The sequence below is a fragment of the Phocoena phocoena genome, chromosome 17, assembly GCF_963924675.1.
Source record: "Phocoena phocoena chromosome 17, mPhoPho1.1, whole genome shotgun sequence".
Taxonomy (NCBI): Eukaryota; Metazoa; Chordata; class Mammalia; order Artiodactyla; family Phocoenidae; genus Phocoena; species Phocoena phocoena.
The window spans coordinates 7,899,415-7,919,544 of record NC_089235.1 but is presented as its reverse complement, the minus strand read 5'-3'; positions in this window follow the sequence as shown (position 1 = coordinate 7,919,544).

The window sequence follows — 20,130 nt, the reverse complement described above, 5'->3', positions numbered from 1 at the left end:
AGTAATAGAGCCTATCTCCTCTTAACCTTGGTGACCCTCAAAAACCAGTAAATTCCTTCTTTTATCTATCCCAAATCCTTTATATTACCCCCTAAGCCAATTTTCTGTTGTACTGTATTCAATGGGAATTGAAAACAGCTGGTCACCATCTGCTGTAGATTAATTCTTCATGTACTTGAAGCCTATAATTAGGTCATTCCTCAGCCTTCTCTTCTCCAGGCTAAATATCTTCTTTCTTTTAGCCCTTCCCCAAAGGTTTTATTTTCCAATTATTTAACTGTCTTCCTAGTGTTTCTCTCAGCATCAGGCTTTCTGCTCTCCATGCGCCTCAAGTGGAGAAGGCGGAGAAGGCTGATTAGCGTGAAGGGTCATGGGTGTTGAAGGTCACCACTGCCACTTTTGAGGAGTCTTTTCTTCTGTGAGTTGTTTATTTTCAGAGGGCCATTTAGAAATGAACAGCAGCCTTTGACTGCCACAGTGAAATTGGAAACAGAGTAATCAGACGGTTGTGCTTTGCTTCCACCCTAATTCCAGATACACTGGACAGTCGCCTTGACTTTGCACCCCTAATCTGTGAGATGCCAGTGCAAACCTACAGGGAGTAATTTCACTCTGGATTACGGGTGCATCACTAGAACAGCATTTTGGAAGTGTCTTGGAAGCCTGGAAGGTCAGTGACAGCTGGAGACAGATTTTTAACTTTAAGCTCAGGAAACAAGCGTCTGGTAGAGAAAAATGTTCTCCCTCTTAGGTCCAGGAAATATCCTGCATGTGGAATAACCCCAGTGTCCAATCACCATTCTCCAAGGCAGTGGTTTTTACTTTTGTTCTTTCTGGAATTATATATATGCAACCCATTGCCTGGTATCCAGATTTTTAAATGCAATACAGGAATATTTTGTGGATCCATCAATTTTTGAAATGATTGAAATCATATCTTCACTTCTGGGGCTTTCTGTTCTGTCTCTCAAAAGTGTGTTGGACTTTTGGTTGGAAGAAGTTACCCTCTGCTTATCTGTCCTTAAAAGACTCCATCATTACTCAGAAATGATGGCCAGACTAGGTGGTATTCTTCGCCTAACTCTATTGACTGTCCCCTCCAGCTGCACGTACCATGACTAAGCCAGAAACAGCTCCTAGTGCATGGATTCTGTGATTTCATGTGCACAATCCCTTCCTGAGGTACATAGCATCACCCTCATTTTCACAGGTGAGACAGATACAGAGAAATCGTTTTTAAATGTGTTTACGGTGGCTTAGGCAGCAGAGCTGGGATTTGGATCCAGGTCTGGTTGGTCTCTAGTGTCATCATGGCCGCCTCTGCATGCTTGTTAAACTGCAGACATCAGGATCCCATGCTCAGATTCTGAGTTAGGAGATGGGGCCTAGGTACCTGCCTTTTCAGTCAAATAACCCAGCAGAGCTGATGCAGGTAACCCAAGTCCCATGCATACAAAAACACTGTCTAACTTGGTCCCTGAATTAGAAAATTTAGGTCGCTGTTCCTCAAACTCTGTCATACATCTACCCAGGAGCTTGTTGAGAAGAGGTCTGGCTTCCACTCCGCAGCTACTGAGTCAGAAGCAAGGAAGGGTCGAGTCCAGACGCTGTATTGTTTAGTTTTTAATATTTGTTTATTTATTTATTTATCTGTTTATTTGGTTGTGCCGGGTCTTAGTTGCACCATGCGGGATCTCTAGTTGCAGCATTCAGGCTCTCAGTTGCAGCACGCGGGATCTAGTTCCCTGACCGGGAATCGAACCCGGGCCCCCTGCGTTGGGAGCACAGAGTCTTAACTGCCCGACCGCCAGGGAAGTCCCTGGACGCTGTATTGTTAACGTGCAGCCTGGGGTATATTCTGAGTCACTCTGAAGTTTGGAAACCACTGGTGTGAGTCTTCCTGCCAGAGGTATCTTATGCCCAGCACTTCTAGATGCTTTTGTGGGAGATGGAGGCTGGTAGGGTGGAAGATGGGATGGTATGGGCTTAGAGCTCTTGGCTTCCTGAATGTGGAAGGAGCTCTTGGCTAAGGAAACAGTGGGGAGATCACCCCTGAGAAAGCCTGCTTCCTTACCTCCTACAGAAGAAACTTTAACCCTAAGGATGAAAAGCCGAGTGTTGCATTTGATATCAGAAGTCCAGCGAAGGGATAACCATCCGTTATGATGTCGTAGCAGGTAGTGTTGCCTTGGCAACATAGCAGGAGACTTACCGTGGAGATAGAAGAACAGATGGGCAGGTGTCATTCCTCGGAGAACACAGGGGTGACAGAGGTTTACTAAAATGAGCAACGTAAAAAAATACTTGGCACCCTGAGAAAACCAACCGTAGAAGATGAAAGCTTAGAAGATTTGGTTTATGAATATATTTTAAATCTACAAAATAATGTTTTAACAGCAGCGTCAGAAGAATCCTCACAGACGTCTGAGAAATCTTCGTTCTATGGACCCTCCTTTGCAAGCAGCTTTCTAGTAAGTCACATTCTGTACCATATGCTAGTAATATACTTTGTGAGGGAAAATGAGGCGAGGGTTTGCACTTAAAAGCCAGAGCTACACAAGGATAATGAAACTGTCACTAGATGACCGGAAGAGAATTGATTGAATTCAGCACAGCAATTTCTTGAGTCAGTATGTGTCAGTAAATAGATGGAAATAAGTTTCAAGGTTCATGCACACTTGTATTTAAATTTCCGTGTTATAATATTTATAGGTGATATTTAAAAATGGATCTAATTTTAATTCCCTAGATGAATTGTGACTCCTACTTAATTCATTTTTACTTTGAACCAAGGAAAGGTTATTACTTGGCACTTCAACATCTATACTCCATCAATTCCTCAAATGCATGATAACCTAATGAAGATTATGGGGGGGGCCCTCTCTACTTCAGTAATTCAACTTCACTAGTTCCTTAACTACACAATTACTAAATTTAAATTATTTAAAAGGAAACATATACATCTATAAAAATGTTTATCCCATCACTTGATAGAGATCAAGCAGGTTTTCTGCCAAGTTAGGCAGTAAACAGATGCTGACCTTATCAGATAGGGCATGGAAATTCCTCACATTTTTCTTGGTTGAACTGGTCTGTGAGCTCTAAGGATGGGAAAAAGAATGACACCTTATGCACGTGAATGAATCACCTCTGGATACTCCCTGGGATACCCCGAGAGACTGAATCCTTCCTATAGACAGGAGTACTCCCAGTTCTTGTTGGGCTGCTTCCCAGATCCTGTGCAATCCTACCCTTTCTCCTCCTGGCTCCCTGTAATTTACCTATTCTAACATCTCCTTTTGCTTCAGAGCCTGGTAAATGGTAAATGGAACACCTTCCGATCAGAGCATCTCTCTGCCTTTCTTTGGAGGCATCTGATTTTTCCTTATTCCCCTGTCGTCTCATAACCACTCTGGGTCCCTGTGTTCCACTCTGCGTCACAGATGACATCTTCAGTCTTCCCAGGATGAATTTCCCACACTGCTTCCTCCTGTGAGAAGTGGAGCCCCTGAAATCCAATTCTGAAGCAGGCAGATTTGCTCAGGACATCGATGGAGAGCTGAACTAAGCTCATGGCTGTGTGGGACCCACGCTGTTTATTCCTGGTCACCAAAATCCCACCCTTTCCTTATGTCAGCACTAAGGAAAGTAGTTGTGGAGAAAATTGAGACCCGCTTTTACAGTGTGACCAAGTGAGAAAGTTATGGAATAACCTCAGTAAATACTTCCCACTTAGGGGTTTTCCTGGAGGAGAAGTGGTTAAGACTTTGCCTTCCAATGCAGGGAGTGCAGGTTCGATCCCTGGTCGGGGAGTTAAGATCCCACATGCCTCATGGCCAAAAACCAAAACATAAAACAGAAGCAATATTATAACAAATTCAATAAAGACTTAAAAAAAATCCACATCAAAAACAAAATCTTTAAAAAAACCCAACAAACACCTCCTATCTAGAACATAGAAAAAGGAGAAGAGCCATTGTTGGTGATAAGCCTAGAGCTCATGCCTTCTATTGCTGATAAGTTACAGGATCCCAGAGTCTCGGGGTCGCCTCATTGCTGGCAGTGGAGTCAGTTCTCTGGTTAGCGGATCTGGAAGTATCAGGTTCTGACTCCTGGGTGCCCTTGTCCAGTGCCTTTTCAGGGCCATTGGAGAGTTGCACATGGGATGATGTGGGGTGTTCTCAAAGCAGTTCACTTTCTGTCGGTGCAAATACTTGGGCCTTGGGATTGCTTTAGAAAATGAGAAATTGTGGGCTCTCCTTCACTAGATCTGAGTTTCTCTGGTTTTTGTTTTTCTTTCCTATTTCTGGCAATGCAACTCCCTTAAATCATTATTTTAAATTCCAGGACTCCATTTGCTCATAACCACTGGCAGAAATCCTGTGTGTCTGTTTCCCAACATGGGGTCAGGTCACGCTCTCCCATGCCCCTGGCTTTCAACTGGAGAGATGAGTTTTCTTCTTTTTAAAAAAATTTATTTATTTTATTTTTGGTTGAGTTCGGTCTTCATTGCTGCGCATGGGTTTTCTCTAGCTGCATCGAGTGGGGGCTGCTCTTCGTTGCAGTGTGTGGGCTTCTCATTGTGGTGGCTTCTCTTGTTGCGGAGCACGGGCTCTAGGCATGTGGGCTTCAGTAGTTGTGGCACGCGGGCTCAGTAGTTGTGGCTCGTGAGCTCTGGAGCGCAGGCTCAGTAGTTGTGGTGCGGGCTTAGTTGCTCCACAGCATGTGGGATCTTCCTGGACCAGGGCTTGAACCCGTGTCCCCCGCATTGGCGGGCGGATTCTTAACCACTGTGCCACCAGGGAAGCCTGAGTTTTCTCCTTAATCTGCCCTGGCATGTTCCTCCGACCTCCTCTGTGAGCACCATCACATGTGTCTGCCAGGAGTGACTTTGGTCTAATCCCTCCTTCTCAAAGGCTATATTCGGGAGAGTCTATCTAGATCTTGGGAATGAAGAGTTGAGCAAAGAGCAGCGATTATTCATTCACTCCATTCCCTAGCCCTTGAAACTGGACAGGCTCGCCACACACCACACGTGGGCTGGCTTTCAAAAGCAAGCCACGCATGATACTGGTGGGAGTGGTGGTGTATTCTAACCATTATCCACCATTAAACATTGTTTAGTAGTATTTAAGTAACGTGTTCCTTTCCTTCTCACTCTCTGGTCTTCTGGGCTGACCTCTTAGCCCTAGAGTCAGAATTCATACTCTGTCCCCCTGGAACCCTGGGCCCCCTTCTTGGCAGTTTGAAGGGTGGCACTACCTGGTTTCCATGTCTGTCTGTTGCTCCAGTGTTGGCCCCCTCCTCATGACCTCTTATCTCACTCTAGCCCTGTAACCCAAGAAATTCAGAGCATCCCCAGAATCAGAGGGAAAACACACAGTGGGGAGACATTTCTTTGCCTTCTTCGTCTCTACATTTTCTAGTGTCTTTGTTCCTGGAACAACTAAATAATCCGGAGGGAAAAGTTAGAAAAAAGCACATTCCTTGGGAGCAGTGCACAGCCCCCTAAAACTATTCCTCCCAACAGTCAGGACTCTGAAAGATCAGTCCTGAGCACACGATGAGAACGTCATGAACAAACTTTGCTTTGGGTCAGTACTTGGATCTTGGGTCCTCCCTACCATGGGCAACCTAACTGGGCTGTTCTTTTGAAAAAAGGTGGGTATGTCATGCTTTGGGGTTGTCTCCCTCCTTCCTCATCCCTCCCTACTTCCCTCTTTAAGTTGCTTTCTCTTTTAAAGATTTACTGCGTACCTATTATGTGTTGAGTGCAGTGCTCTGTGTTGAGAATAGAATGGTGTACACAGACAGACACTGTTCAGTCCAGTGCGGGGAGAGTCAAGGCATCACGTATTATCGTTGTGAAAAGTGCTGTGATGGGGAGGTGTACAGGGCGCTATCGTAGAGCAGAGCAGGGATGCCTCATCTGGACATGGGAGGGTCAGAGAAGCCCTTCAGTCACTTTACAATTGAGATCTGAACAGTGAATAGGAGTTAACCGTGGAAATTTAGACTTGGTGATGATGGTGATGAATGGGAAATAAAAAGAATTTAGGCAGCAAATGTCTAACAGATGTCAGCCATGTCAGCCATGTCTCCCTTCTGCTAAGATCTGGTTAGGATGGACTCCAATGCCCATCTCACATTCTGTAGAAGTTCAAAGTTGGCCTCAGTATCTCTGAGACTGGTTTTTGGGTTTGTGTCTCTTATCCCTGGCAAACTTTGCCCTTTCCTTAATTGCTACAAAAATCTACTCACACAAAGAAGTTAGTCGTGGACTTAACTTTCTTCAGCATTTAGGGGTCACACTTCTTGGCCAGATTAAGCAGAATAAGAAATCAGAGACTTTGTTTTGAAATGTCCTTTGCTTGTACGACCTCAGGGGCTTCCTCCCTTCTCCTTCACCCTTGAATGGCCCAATCCTGCACCCTGCTCTTGTTCTCCTCTCTTCCCTCCCCTTTCACTTGTCCTTACTGCCTCCTCTCAGGACAAACCCGCAGAATTCCTCTCACTGTCCATCTGCTCACGGTCTTATCTTTTACCAGTGGTTTCCTGACAATGCAACCCCTTGACTCTGATGGTGGGAAATCCAAGCACAACGATTGACTGTAGAGGAGAAATATTGAGTCATGAGTTTTCTTGCTCTCCCAGGATCATTCCATAAATATTCTCAGGCATGGGGATGGTTGTAATATAAGCTACCCACTTACACAGATCACTTCTGTTACTGCTGCTACCGCTGCTGCTACTGCTATATCAATAGTACAGTTACCACGACTACGGCTCTTCCTTCCTTCTCCTGTTTCTGCTGCTCCTTATTGAGTACTTACTGGATGAAGCTCCTTACATCTGTCATTGTGTCTCATCATCACAACACCATTAATTAGGTATTATCCCCATTTTACAGTTAAGGAAATTAAGGCTTAAAGAGTTTAAGTAGCTTAAAGTCACTCAGCCAGCAAAGGGTGGTGACAGCCAATCTTGAAGCCATACATTGAATCATTATAATAGCACGGTCGCTGTTACACAGCCCCTTTCCATGTTCCTTGGCTTTCATTATAATATAGGTCAGGTGTGTGCCTTTGCGTATAGTGGTTAACAGTGCCGTTCATACTGTAACCCAGTCTGTGACTGAAAATATGCACATTAGTTGAATAAAGTGGAAAAGTATCTTCACATCTGTAATGAAAGTCAGTGAGAAAATATATTTGAAAATTCAGTTCTCTTTTCAGAGATGGTTTAGCAATATACACAAATACAACGCGAGAGTAAGGCACACTTGCCACAGCTGAACTGTGTTCTGTTTCAGTTTCCTACAGGATTTCACAGTCGCACTTATGGATATGATTTCACACTGAAATATTTGCATAAGAGAAAGCTTGTGATTAACTGCATATTGCTTGAGTGTTCATCTGTGAACATGATGAATCGCTGTTTTTACTTGTTCCTTGCTTCTCAGTAAAACAATCAAAATCCTGACAAATATCTAATATATTTGACAAATATCTAATATATTTGAGGACTACAGCTACAAATTTCTGCATTAGTACTTCTCTCCCTTCCTATCTCCAAATGGGTAACTCAGAATCACTCCCAATAAACTTTTCCAAAATGTTACCTGTGAACTGTGATTCAAAATGCTTCTCACATTCCCATAGCACTCTGCTTTTAAGTGTCTAAAAATATGGAATTGAAATACAAGATTTTCATGCTTTAGTAAGATTTATAATCAGAAAACTAGTGTATGCATTTTGGCTTCAACATCTACCAGGTTGTTGACTTACCAGCCTCAAATTCCTTTTCTGTCGGGTCGGGTTGTTTAAAAATATGGCGGTCTAGGGAATTCCCTGGTGGTCCAGTGGTTAAGACTCCGTGCTTCCAATTCAGGGGGCCCGGGTTCGATCCCTGGTCAGGGAACTAGATCCTGCATGCCACAACTAAGACCCAGAACAGCCAAATAAATAAATAAATAAATACGTATTAAAAAAAATATGGAGGTCTAGGGAAATATGCGAGTTTCTAGAAGCATACGGTAGGGAGTGGGCAAAATCGTTGAAGGTGATCAAAATGTATAAACTTCCAGTTATAAAATAAATAAGTCCAGGAGATGTGATTTACAGCTTGATGATAATAGTTAATGATACTGTATTTACATTTAAAAGTTGCTCAGAGAGATCTTAAAAGTTCTCATCACAAGAAAAAAACCTTTGTAACTGAGTGGTGATGGTTGTGTTGATCACTTATCAATATATACAAATATCGAACCATTATGTTGTATACTTGAAACCAATATAATGTTTTATATCAATTATATCTCAATAAAAATTACATTACAAAATTTTAAAATGTATATAGAAAAAAGAAAGACTATTATGACATCACTTTTGGTGGGTTAGACATCTGGCGAGTTTCACAATCAAAAAAATTATTCATAAAACTATAGTGTATCTGTATTAAAGAAAGGAAAAGAAATACTGAGGTCTGGGGAAAGAATAAGCATTTCCTGATTACCACATATCAAAAATCCCCCCGTTAAGTCCTTCACATCTGCAATGACATTTAATTCCCATGACACTCGTTTATGGTAAATAACATTATCCTTTACTTACAGACCAAGAGGCAAAGGCTAGGGAAGTCCAGATATGCAGGGACCCACTAACAGGCAGGATCAGTGGCAAAGAGCATCCAGACAACTTCTTACTAGGAGAAGGAAGCCCATGCAGCTGAACTTTGTTTCGAAATCTTCTGTTTCCTAGTTCTTCTATGACCAAGTTCGTCTTCAACACACAGCCACGTCCACCGCTGGACGGTGTCCAGCGAAGCCTTCCCTGTGGTCCTTGTCTGAGTCCCCTCCTCCTCTGGGCTTGCAGATGAGGGCAGGTCCCTCCCACTAATCCTCTTCCGGTTCACGTTAGTCCACATATATTATCTCTCGGTCCACACTTGGGGTTGTGTGTTTGCGCCCCTCCCCTTCTGAGTCTCATCCTCGGGCAGCCTTCTTTCTTGTCTGGGGCTTCTTCTTTTTTTCTGAGATACCTGTTCAGGATCACTATCTTCTTAAAACATTGAAAAGCAAACATACGATATGAAAATACTCCGTCTTTCTTTGTGTAGAAAGAAAAGTATGACACTTCTGCCTAACTCTAAGTTGGTAAATTTATCTTTCCAACTATTTCCTTTCCTTATCCCTCTGGGTATATTACAAAGTATTTCAACTTGGACCCTTTGAAAATTGAATTAATTATTTTCTTCCTGGAGTCTCCAAGCACCTTCTTCTGGGGTCCAGCACCTCCTTCCCCCCTTTCCCTTCTCTTTCCCTCCTTTCCACCTTTTATCCCTCTCCTTCCCCCATCCTATCACTTACTTCCTTTACTTTGGCTCCACATCACCCAAGCCAGAAGCACAAGAAGCATCCTCAATGTCTGTCTTCTTCATATTCCACGGGTACCATGTCCTATTTATAGTAGCTCCTAATTGATCCATCTTCACTTCTTAAAAATAGGAAATCAGGAACTTCTCTGGCAGTCCGGTGGTTAAGAATCTGCCTTCCACTGCAGGGGGCACAGGTTCGATCCCTGATCAGGGAACTAAGATCCCACAGGCCACAGGACTTATTTGCCACATGCCGCAGCTACTGAGCCCACACGCTGTGGAGCTCGTGCCACAACTGGAGAGAAGCCTGCGCACCGCATCAAAGATCCCACATGCCGCAGCTAAGACCAAACGCAGCCAAATAAATAAATAAATAATTGATTTAAAAAAAATAGGTGCTTTTGATGAGATAAAGTAGGAAGTACACAGGATCACCTATGAAGCATTGTTGCAAAAAAAGTAAAAGGAAAAAAAGACATTTAATCTAAATCTGATTAAATCTTCAGTTCTAGCTATAGTTTACAGGAAATTCAGGAGATAGAGGAACATGTTAACTGATACCATATGGATGCAATCAGCAGAATCCAGCAAATGAGAAATTCTGTAGGTTTCTCCAACAAATAAGTGGCAATAAAAATAGCACAACAAAAAGAGTAAGGAGAGACTTACCTGGTGGCGCAGTGGTTAAGAATCCACCTGCCAATGCAGGGGACACTGGTTTGATCCCTGGCCTGGGACGATCCCACATGCCGCGGAGCAACTAAGCCCATGTGCCACAACTACTGAGCCTACGCTCTAGAGCCCGCGAGCCACAACTACTGAAGCCCGTGCACCTAGAGCCCGTGCTACGCTCCAAGAGAAGCCACCGCAATGAGAAGCCCGAGCACTGCAACAAAGAGTAGACCCCACTCGCCGCAACTAGAGAAAGCCCGCATGCAGCAATGAAGATCCAATGCAGCCAAAAAAAAAAAAAAAAAAGTAGGGAAATCGTGATGGTATAAACAGACATAAAAGGCATCAATTGAATGCAATGTGTGTGTCTTTTATTGGATCCTGATTTGAACAAGTATGTGTATGAAAAAAGTTTTGAGACATTTAGGGAAAAATTGAAAATATATTGAGTACTAAATGATATTGAGACATTAATATTAACTTTATTATTTGAGATAATGATTTTGTGGTTTATGTTTTAGAAAGACCTTATGTGTTAGTTTTTTGGTGTTACATTCTGAAGTATTGATAGATAAAGCAATATGTTTAGCACTTGTTTTGTGTTATATACAAAATACACAGTTTTTAAAGCATTTTTACATACACTAATTCATTTAATCTGTATAGTAACCTTACTAGGTAGGTATTATTATTATCCCCATTTTACAGACTGGGCAACTGAGGCACAGAGCAGTTAAGTAACATGCCCAGGGTCTTGCCAGCTGGTAAGTGGTGGATTCAAATATATCACAAGAGTTTCTTGTTTCCTGTTGTCTCCCAGACTTTGTTCACACGCTCACATATTTCCATAGCTGTAGTTGTAATACACTTAAAATCAGATACTCAGACTTATGTTTATTAGCATATTCTAAACATTTCCCCCAAATTTTACACAGACCTAAATGTTACAATTTTAAATGACTGTATCACGTTCTACTGAACATAACTCAGCATCACAGTCAGTTTGATTGTCTCTCTTTGGAAATTTAGGTTGTTTTCAAGTTTTTCTGTTACAAGTAATACTAGAATGATTTTGTTAATGCATGTAGCCTTTTATTTCTTTAATTTTTTTTTTACTTAGGATAAAAACCTTAACATCAGACTAGTTGTAAAAGAATGTAAATGGTTCCATCATTCTTGATGTGTAATGAAATCAAGAAAAGCTGTGTAAATATGTACCATTAATAGCATAAGAATCTTGTTTTCTTCCCAACTGTACTTAAATTTTGCTAGGTATTCTTGCTTACTTTTGAATATGTATGTAGTAAGGAGTTCCCTGGTGGCCTAGTGGTTAGGATTTGGGCTTTCACTGCTGTGGCCCAGGTTCAATCCCTGGATGGGAAACTGAGATCCCACAAGCCACATGGTGTGACCCCCAAAATTTAAAAATAATGGGTATATAGTAGAATTTCTCTTTTTTCATTTTCACTTATTTATTAGGAGTTTTGGATAATTTTTAATAAAATGTTTCTTTCCCTTTTTAACTGCTGTATTTGCTGCAAATATCTTTCTAATCTATTGTTTCTTTACAATTTTAATTTTAATAGTTACCTTCAAAGAAATTAAAAACCTTTTTATGGGTCAAAATGGCTTGTCTCTTCAGCTATAGTATCTCCTGTTTCTTGACTTTTAGAATGTCAGCATTCTAATACAAATATTATGGGTTATTTGTTTATGGGCAGAGGGCTATTTGATTTTTGGTACACATGGATTAAATTGCTAAGAATCGGGGCTTCCCTGGTGGCGCAGTGGTTGGGAGTCCGCCTGCCGATGCAGGGGACATGGGTTCGTGCCCCGGTCCGGGAAGATCCCACATGCCGCGGAGCGGCTGGGCCCGTGAGCCATGGCCGCTGAGCCTGCGTGTCCGGAGCCTGTGCTCCGCAACGGGAGAGGCACAACAGTGAGAGGCCCGCGTACCGCCAAAAAAAAAAAAAAAAAATTGCTAAAAATCAGTAAAAGTCCCAGAAGTTACCTAAGCAGAGCTCTGAAGGATAGTTGGAGTGTCATGGAAAGCTGTGCAGATAGCTGTCTTCCTCACCACATCTACACCATGCTGTAGCAGTTCACAATTTAATGCCCACTGCTACTGAATTTATTTACAGTTCGAAGACCTGGAATCCTTCCCTGCGACACAGATCTGGCCCAAGACAGCAATTCCTCCAGTTTTATAGGCTACAAAGCTATTTGGAGGAGTATTTGAGGTGAACTGACAGGTGCACATCTAATACTGTTATTTGTCTAGGTCTGTACAATGGCATGTGACAGTGTTGGGATATTATTAACGAAGGTTGGTTGTGTCAATGCCCGCGTGTCTCCTGAATTGGCGTTTACCATCTATAGATTCCACACTATCCCAGGTCAGGTTCTCAGCTTTAAAGCTTCAAACATTTAACATTTTAAGCACACTTGATATGAATCCAGCCATCAGGGGCCGACTCCCATTAACTCAGGTGACAGAAGACTGAGGTATACATCAAAGTGCCAGTATTATTTTGCGGTGGCAACTCTGAGCATCCCTTTGGCGGAGAGATTTAGGCCAGTATGACGAGCATATGCTCTCTCTCCTGGCAGCTCTCCTTGGGGAGTAAAATTATACTCAGGAGATTCCCCAGTGAATACAGAATCAGAGCAAAGAGAAGGAGTTGTCTGATTTAGATAATTAATCACATTGGGTTTCAAGTCCACTGATCGTAGGGCTGGGGTCTGTGGGTCGCTCCACCTGACCCCTTCATCAGAGCTTGTGCGGGTACCACCCCCTGGTGGATCTTCGTGTTTCCTGAATCTGTGTGTGAGGCTGACCATGCTTTCAAGTTCACTCTTTCTTCTGATAGGGTTCAATATAATTGACTGATTCTCTTGATTGCCTGATTACAATCACACAGCAAGTCGGCCTTCCTATGGTAGTTCTTGAGTCCTTTTGGACTGGCGTTTTGGGTGTTTCTGACCACCTTTCAACAGTCTCTTGGGTTAACCAGATGACTAACCTCTTACATGAAATGTAGACTCACCAGCTTAGCTCTTTGGGGACAACTTTTTTCCATGTTCTTGGGGGGTGGTCACTTTGTGTTACCTGCTTTGGCTCTCTACATTGTGGTCCAGGGAAAGTGAGGAGTTTTGGTCTGTTTGTCCTTCGGTCCCTGGCATCTCCTTGTTGCCCCTTCTAGGGAATTTTCCTCGTTCAGACAGTTGGTCTTCTCCTTTCTTTCCAAATGTCAGGCCGTGCAAACTTGGGGCTTGGTTTTCTTCCTTCGAAAGTCACTCGTGATCCCTCCTGAGCTAACACGCAAGGCCCAGACTGATCTGCGGGGCCGCCCGGGCCTCCAACTGCTTCATCTCAGCTGGGGTTTCCTGACTGTCCTCACACCCGCCCTCCGCTGCTGCCCTCTCCCGGGCTCCCCTCCCTCTGCTCTCACCTGGTCCCGGTTCCTGGCCTCATGCCTGGCTCACCAAGCCCAGGCGAGCTCTGCCAGCTGCTTGGTGATGGATGACACTCAGGGACACGCTGGCAGTCTGGCCACGTCCCAGGACGGTCTTTGTTAAAACCAACAGAATAAAATGTGCCTGAATAGGTAATGCATTACTTTGGGGAAAAATTTTAAGATGTTTAAAAGTATGTTAAGAATAGTAAATTTCACAGTATTTCCCAATGCCCGGCACAATGGCTTGGGCTAATAAAACAAAGAAACAAAAGAGCAGAAGTGAATCGTTTTCTCGTTACGAAGATATATCATATGTCGTTAACTGTTCATTAACACCATGCCAAAACAATAGCATTTTTGTTATCATAACTGTTGATTAATCAGGAATTTATAAAACTTAGCAAATGTTGTAGTTGTAAAAGTTCACCTTCAAACTGATTCTATCATTTTGTGGGCAAGGACACAGCACTGGCTAGAGCCAGGTTGTATAGAATTCACATCTTCTTGTTCTGAGTTTAAGGCTCTTTCCATTATAATTGATGACACAGAATCATTTCCTTCAGTGAACAGCACCCCAAAGGCAAATGTGTAGACAGGTAGAGGTGAGCAGCTGGCTTAGAACTCAGCCCGAATTGGGATCCAATCCTGGCTCTGCTGGTGCCAAGCTGAGGGACCTTGGGCAAGTTAATTCAGCGTTCTGAGTATCAGTGATTTTCCAGGTGAGAAGCTGAAATAATAATAAAAGCAAATAATGAGAATTATTACCATATAATAAAGTGGTAATGCACATGAAGTACACAAAGAGATGAGTCAAATAATAGCTTTTATTACATATATATGTATCACGTCATTACGTAGCCACTGGGTCATCAGTCTAATCAGTGGAGACAGAAAAACTGGATGGTCAAGGCTTGTGAGGATGCGTAAGAATTCTCTGTTCATAGAACAGCGTGTTATCACATTAGCCTGGTGGTTCTCATGGAAGCTTTTGGTTGGAACATCATTTTGGTGGTACTGAATTATATATTTCATAGTTATTTGCTCCAATAGTGTTCTATTTAAATTCCTGAAAAGAAAATGATGAGCTTGAAAACTAAGTTGGAAAAATAAGTAATTAGATTGAGTGTAGGTCATGGTGAACCTGTGTTTTGAAAATGTCCCCTTTTTGAGAATACAAACAAATCCTGTATCTGTATAGGACTTTGAGTGTATGAAGTACTTCCTATCTATGAGCTCGTCGCATCCTCATGATACTTTATGAAATCGTGTGTTATTTACATTTTCATACATGAAGAAATTGAGCCTCAGTTTATTTTTATTAGAGTCCCATCTAGGATTCTAATTTCCGGACTTCCCTTCCATGTGGTCACCAGCCCTGGAGAAATGATGCCTGTATGTGACTAATGAAAGGTAGGCTTCTGACAAACATGTGCTTTTCTTGCCAAGTGCCTTCTTCATCAGGCTGTTACATGTCGTGGTTGACAACTACAGTGACAAGCACTAAGAGAACGCCTCCTCTGTGTCTGAGACCGTGTCAGTGTTTCTTTTCCTTTTTTTTTTTTTTGTGGTACGCGGGCCTCTCACTGCTGTGGCCTCCTCTCCTGTTGCGGAGCACAGGCTCTGGACGCGCAGGCTCAGCGGCCATGGCTCACGGGCCCAGCCGCTCCGCGGCATGTGGGATCTTCCCGGACCGGGGCACGAACCCATGTCCCCTGCATCAGCAGGCGGACTCTCAACCACTGTGCCACCAGGGAAGCCCCCGTGTCAGTGTTTTTATGTGTGTGTGCCAGGCATTGCTTATTTGCTCTTAGACCCAGTGTCACCCTTTTTCTCTGCTCTGTATCTCCAGGAATTACCTTTCCCAGGCCACCCTGTCTTCTGACCTCTCCCTCCTCCAGGCAAGGAGACTACAGGGTGGTGAAGGCCTTTCTCCCCGTTCCCATCTGCCTTGTGTGGGCTCTCCACATCCAGCTAGTTCTTCTCTGTGGTGTTAGTTCTCCTGCCCCACGATGGTCCTAGCTCCTGCTAGGGACCCTGACGCCTGGACTCTGTACAACTCCCACCTTCCTTTGACCTGCCGGCAGCCAATCTCAGGATGAGCTCTTTATTCTGTTTGGTTCCTCTTAGCTCTTCCGTCCCCTGTGGAATCAAACCCCTGCCTTGAATCCTGTCTGTGTGAAAGACCTGGAGTGGTTTTGTTTCATGACCAGTCCATGCAGCTACAGCCTGATATTTACATCTGACTTTGACAGCATTCCTGGGAGGAGGTAATACTATTATCTCCATTTACAGACAAGGAAATTGTGGCTCGAAAGATGCAAATGATGTGGCCAGTCTCATATAGTCCATAAATGGGAGCGCTGGGGCTCCAATCCAGCACTCCCCAGAGGACAGGTGACTCTGATTGAGTGCATTCCAGTGTCAGGCCTTGGGACCTGAGGGTGCCTATATGCACCATCCCTTGTGGCCCTCACAGCCTCCCCGGTTACGGATGAGCACCCGGAGTTCAGAGACGTTAGCTCACCAAAGGTGCAGAGCTGGTGAGCAGCAGAGAAGAGACTCAAACCAGATCTTTTCTGACTCCAAGCTTGTGTTCTTTCAACTCCTACAAGCGCTTCCCAAAAGGCAGTGTGTATCACAGCTGCAGCGCTGTGATGTGGTTGAGATATAAATTCCTAGTCCCTTACCCCCAGAAATTCCAGTTCAGTCGTTTTGAGAAGGGGCTCAGGAACAGGCACTTTGCACATCTGCCCTAAGTGATGCTGAGGCAGAGGGTGTGGGAACGGCATGGGGCCAACCTCAACCTCCATGCCTCCCGCCACCCACCTGTGACACCCGTGTAGCCTCTGCATCCTCTCCCCACCTGCCTCAGTTTCCTTGTCTGTAAAGTGAAAGGTTGGACTAGATAATCTCCAAGGTGATCCTAGGTCTCTGCTGAGTCCCCTGTGCTGCCAAGGGGACCACTGCTGTGCCACTGAGCCCTCCCAGGGCACAGCCGAGGGCTGGGGGTCTGGGGTTTCTCATGGATCCCCCAGGCTGCGAGATCCGACAGGAACCCTGTGGCTTAAGAGTAAAGGGAAGCCCTGTTTATTGGTTTGCAGTAGTTGGCAAACTGGCATTTAAAAAAGGAAGTGAATTGTGGGGTACGGGTTTTAATTCAGGGAGATACTCGACGAACTCAGTGTTTGCCCTGAGAGGTCATTAAATAAGTTTTGTTCCCACACTCTCTGGAAAAACGATGCTTCATTAAAATGGCAACATGAGGTGTAGAGAAAACAGTGAAATTGGGAACCCTGAAAAGACACATTCACTAGGTTCTACTTAAAATGTAAAAGGAGTGTAAAGAAAACAAATGGACGTTTTCTTGAGGCAGCTGAGCGATACAAAACACAGGCATCTTTGTCTCCTTCTTGAAAACTTCCACAATGGGTTCTCCTTTCTTCCTCTTGACCAATCTCTACTTCTAAGAGGTGTTGAGTTTCCGCCAAACTTTCTGCTCCGCTCGCATCAAAGGCTGCCGTGTCGTGAATAGTCAGCTCTCACCTACCGATCCTCACCTACCGACTCCTGCCCAGCGCACTTAGGTCATTCACCATAATTAGCTCATAGACAGAATTTCCGGGCGGGGTCCGGGAGCATCAGTCACAGGGATGAAGGGGAGGTCGGTGCGTGGGAACCGCGAGAGGTGCCGGGCGCAGAGCGCGCAGTGGTCCCTACGACCCAGTCGCCGCAGATCTGCCCGCGCGGTGCTGCGATGCTACGATGCTGCCTCGGTTCCCCTCCGGCCACATCTGTGCTCGACAGACAGGTCGTGTTCGTTTCCACACAGCCTCAGAGGTGCAGAATACCCCATGGGGGGAGGCAGGCGAAGTTTCTGTTTCTGCTGTCTCATGCCCTCTCTACCTGGTTTCCAAATGCGTCTGGCTTCCAGTTTGGGGTTTTCTTCGTACCGTTAGCGGTTCTGCGCTTGGGGGTGGGGATGGAGTTGGGGGTTGGCGTGTTTAACAACTAATGGTACGAGGGAGACTTGGCTTCTGCTTTGGGCCCCGCTGCTTTCTCCTTAAAGCCCTGATTTCTCGTGTTTCGTTGTTTCATCTGTAACATGAAGGTGATGGTTCAGAATTATTAGCTAATAATGAATAAGAGCGAGGTCAGAACACTTTGAAAATACAAAATAACTTTATGTATGACATCCTCGGTTGCTGTTTACTAATATCCTTTACCGGGAGTCTGGGGTCTTGTTGGTGCAAGTGCCCCAGGCGGCCTCTTCCCCCGAAAGCTGGTTCCTGCTCTCTGACGCTGCAGAAAGCTCTGGGGCCTGCGAAACTGTGAATTCAGCGCTAACCTAAGTCTGGTCGTTTTTGATGCCTGTATATTGTGTGCCTGTTCTCTGGGACCACCTCTCAGCACCACCTTGCCCAGCAGCTGAGTGCCCTGCCGTGCATAGGGCAGGAGGAGGGCTGGACTCCAGCTCAGGGCGAGGGCCTGCTCCCGGGGGCTGTGTGCCACTGCGCCTGGGGCACTTCCAGATCCTGCAGCGCAGAGAGGTTTTCCTGGGGGAAGGGAGGGCACCTTGACACTAGAGAAAGCAAGTGGCCCAAACCTAGCGAAGTCTAAAGCAGCATCAGGTCTATGCTGCCCCCTGGTGGTCGTATGTTGTACTACAGTCAGCTCTCGGAGTCTCTGTGAAGTTACAATGAACTCTTCTTTTTCTATCCTGCAGCATGGAAGTCCAGAGACTTCAGGAGTCAGTCAAGATAGCCTAAGGGCAATGAAAGCATAGATCTAAATCTTCTCATGGGCCTGAATATAGAACTTTTACTGTAGGAGCCATTTAGTCTTTACCTGATAAGGTGTATAAACTAGTAAACAAGGCCAGAATAAAAATGACGCATTTGATGGATTTAAATTGGTTTAGACGGTTATAATTAAAATCATATTATTTAGTCTATTTTGAATTTAGTCTATTTTGACTTTTACCACGTTTTTTTTCGAGTTCCATCTCATTTTTATGGTTTTACAATAGTTTGGGGGGAAGAGAATGATATAGTTTTAATCCCTATTTCACTGATACGGAAAGAGACAGGGGCCTAAAGTCTCTGCAGAGTCAGGGTTACAGGTCTCTGGGTCCCAAATCAGAAGTCATAAGTGGGACAGGGTGACCAGGGGCAGACCTGGAGAGCTTTCCTCTTGGATTCACGGCCTCACGCCCTCCACTTCTGCACATTCCTGTCAGTCGCACTAGGAGTGTTTCTAGTCAGCTGTATACGCTATGTTAGGCATTTCAAATATGTTTCTGGAAGTTGTCAGGGCTGTTCTCTATGAGGCCTGAAGGCAAAATTCAATGTTTGTAGTAAATAAGTACTAAAATTATACCAGCTATTGAGAGGATGGATTATTTCCAGCTTGCTTAGCCATATTGGCTGAGTGTTGAATTCAGCAGTGGTGCCAACATATTATACACAAGAATTCTGTATTCCTGGGCTCTGAGAATCACACTGAAGGTGGTGGTGCAGAGTCTGCTGGGCAGGATATCAAGGTGTGGTCAGCAGGGTTCAAGAAGTTTATGGAGATGCAACAGAAGGTTCTGGAAACTTTGCTGGGATGGCACTTCCCTTGGACTAGTTCCTGGAGACTGATATAGAGGAGACGGGCAGCATCAGAAGCTAGACTTACAGTGTTTTACAAACCGTGGGCTCCAAGGAATGTTTGTTCCTGGAATCAAAGCCACCTCTATGTGGGATTCTCTCTTCCCATCTCTCTAAGTCTCTGTTATGGGCTGAGTTGTGTTCCTCCAAAATTCCTACGCTGAAGTCCTAACCCCGGTGTCTGAGAATGTGACTTTATTTGGAGACAGGGCCTTTAAAGAGGTAATTAAGTTTAAACGAGGTCATTAGGGTGAGCCCTCATCCAGTATGACTGCTGTCCTTATAAGAAGAGGAAATTAGAACACAGACACGCACAGAGGGAAGACCATGTGAGGACGCAGGGAGAAGGTGGCCAAGCAAGCCCAAGGAGAAAGACTTCTGCAGAAACCTACCCTGCTGACACCTTGATTTCAGACGTCCAGCATCCACAATTGTGAGGAGATAAATGAATGTTGTCTAAGCCAGCCGGTCCATGGTACTCCGTTACGGCGGCCCGAGCAACTAAAAAGAGTCTCCTTTTGGATTTAGGGAGCATGACTGAAGGGCCCATCCATTCAGAATCAACGCCAACCAAGTGAAAACCACCAAGCCACTCTGTAAGGAACTAAAACATCTTGAAAAACAGGAAAGTGACCTGTGAAATAACATCTGGTTTGAATGGCATCCAGTATCTCTTACTAGACAAGATATACTAGCATGATTTCTGGAGAAAAGCCCAAATACATGCCTCAAATATGTACACCACAGTAAGGATTGCATATAAATCTTTTTTCCCCTGGCTCGATGGTGTCCTGTGGAAGGAATCCAAATAGTATGAAACATGTCTTCAAGTCTTAGTGAGTCATGCAGCCAAGTTTTATGGAGTCAAGCTACAAAGCTATCAATTACTGCAAGAAAAATATATTTGCCTATGTCACCCTTAATTTTTCTTTAAGCTACTCTGAGATACCTGGTGTTTAGCTTACAGGTTGCATTAT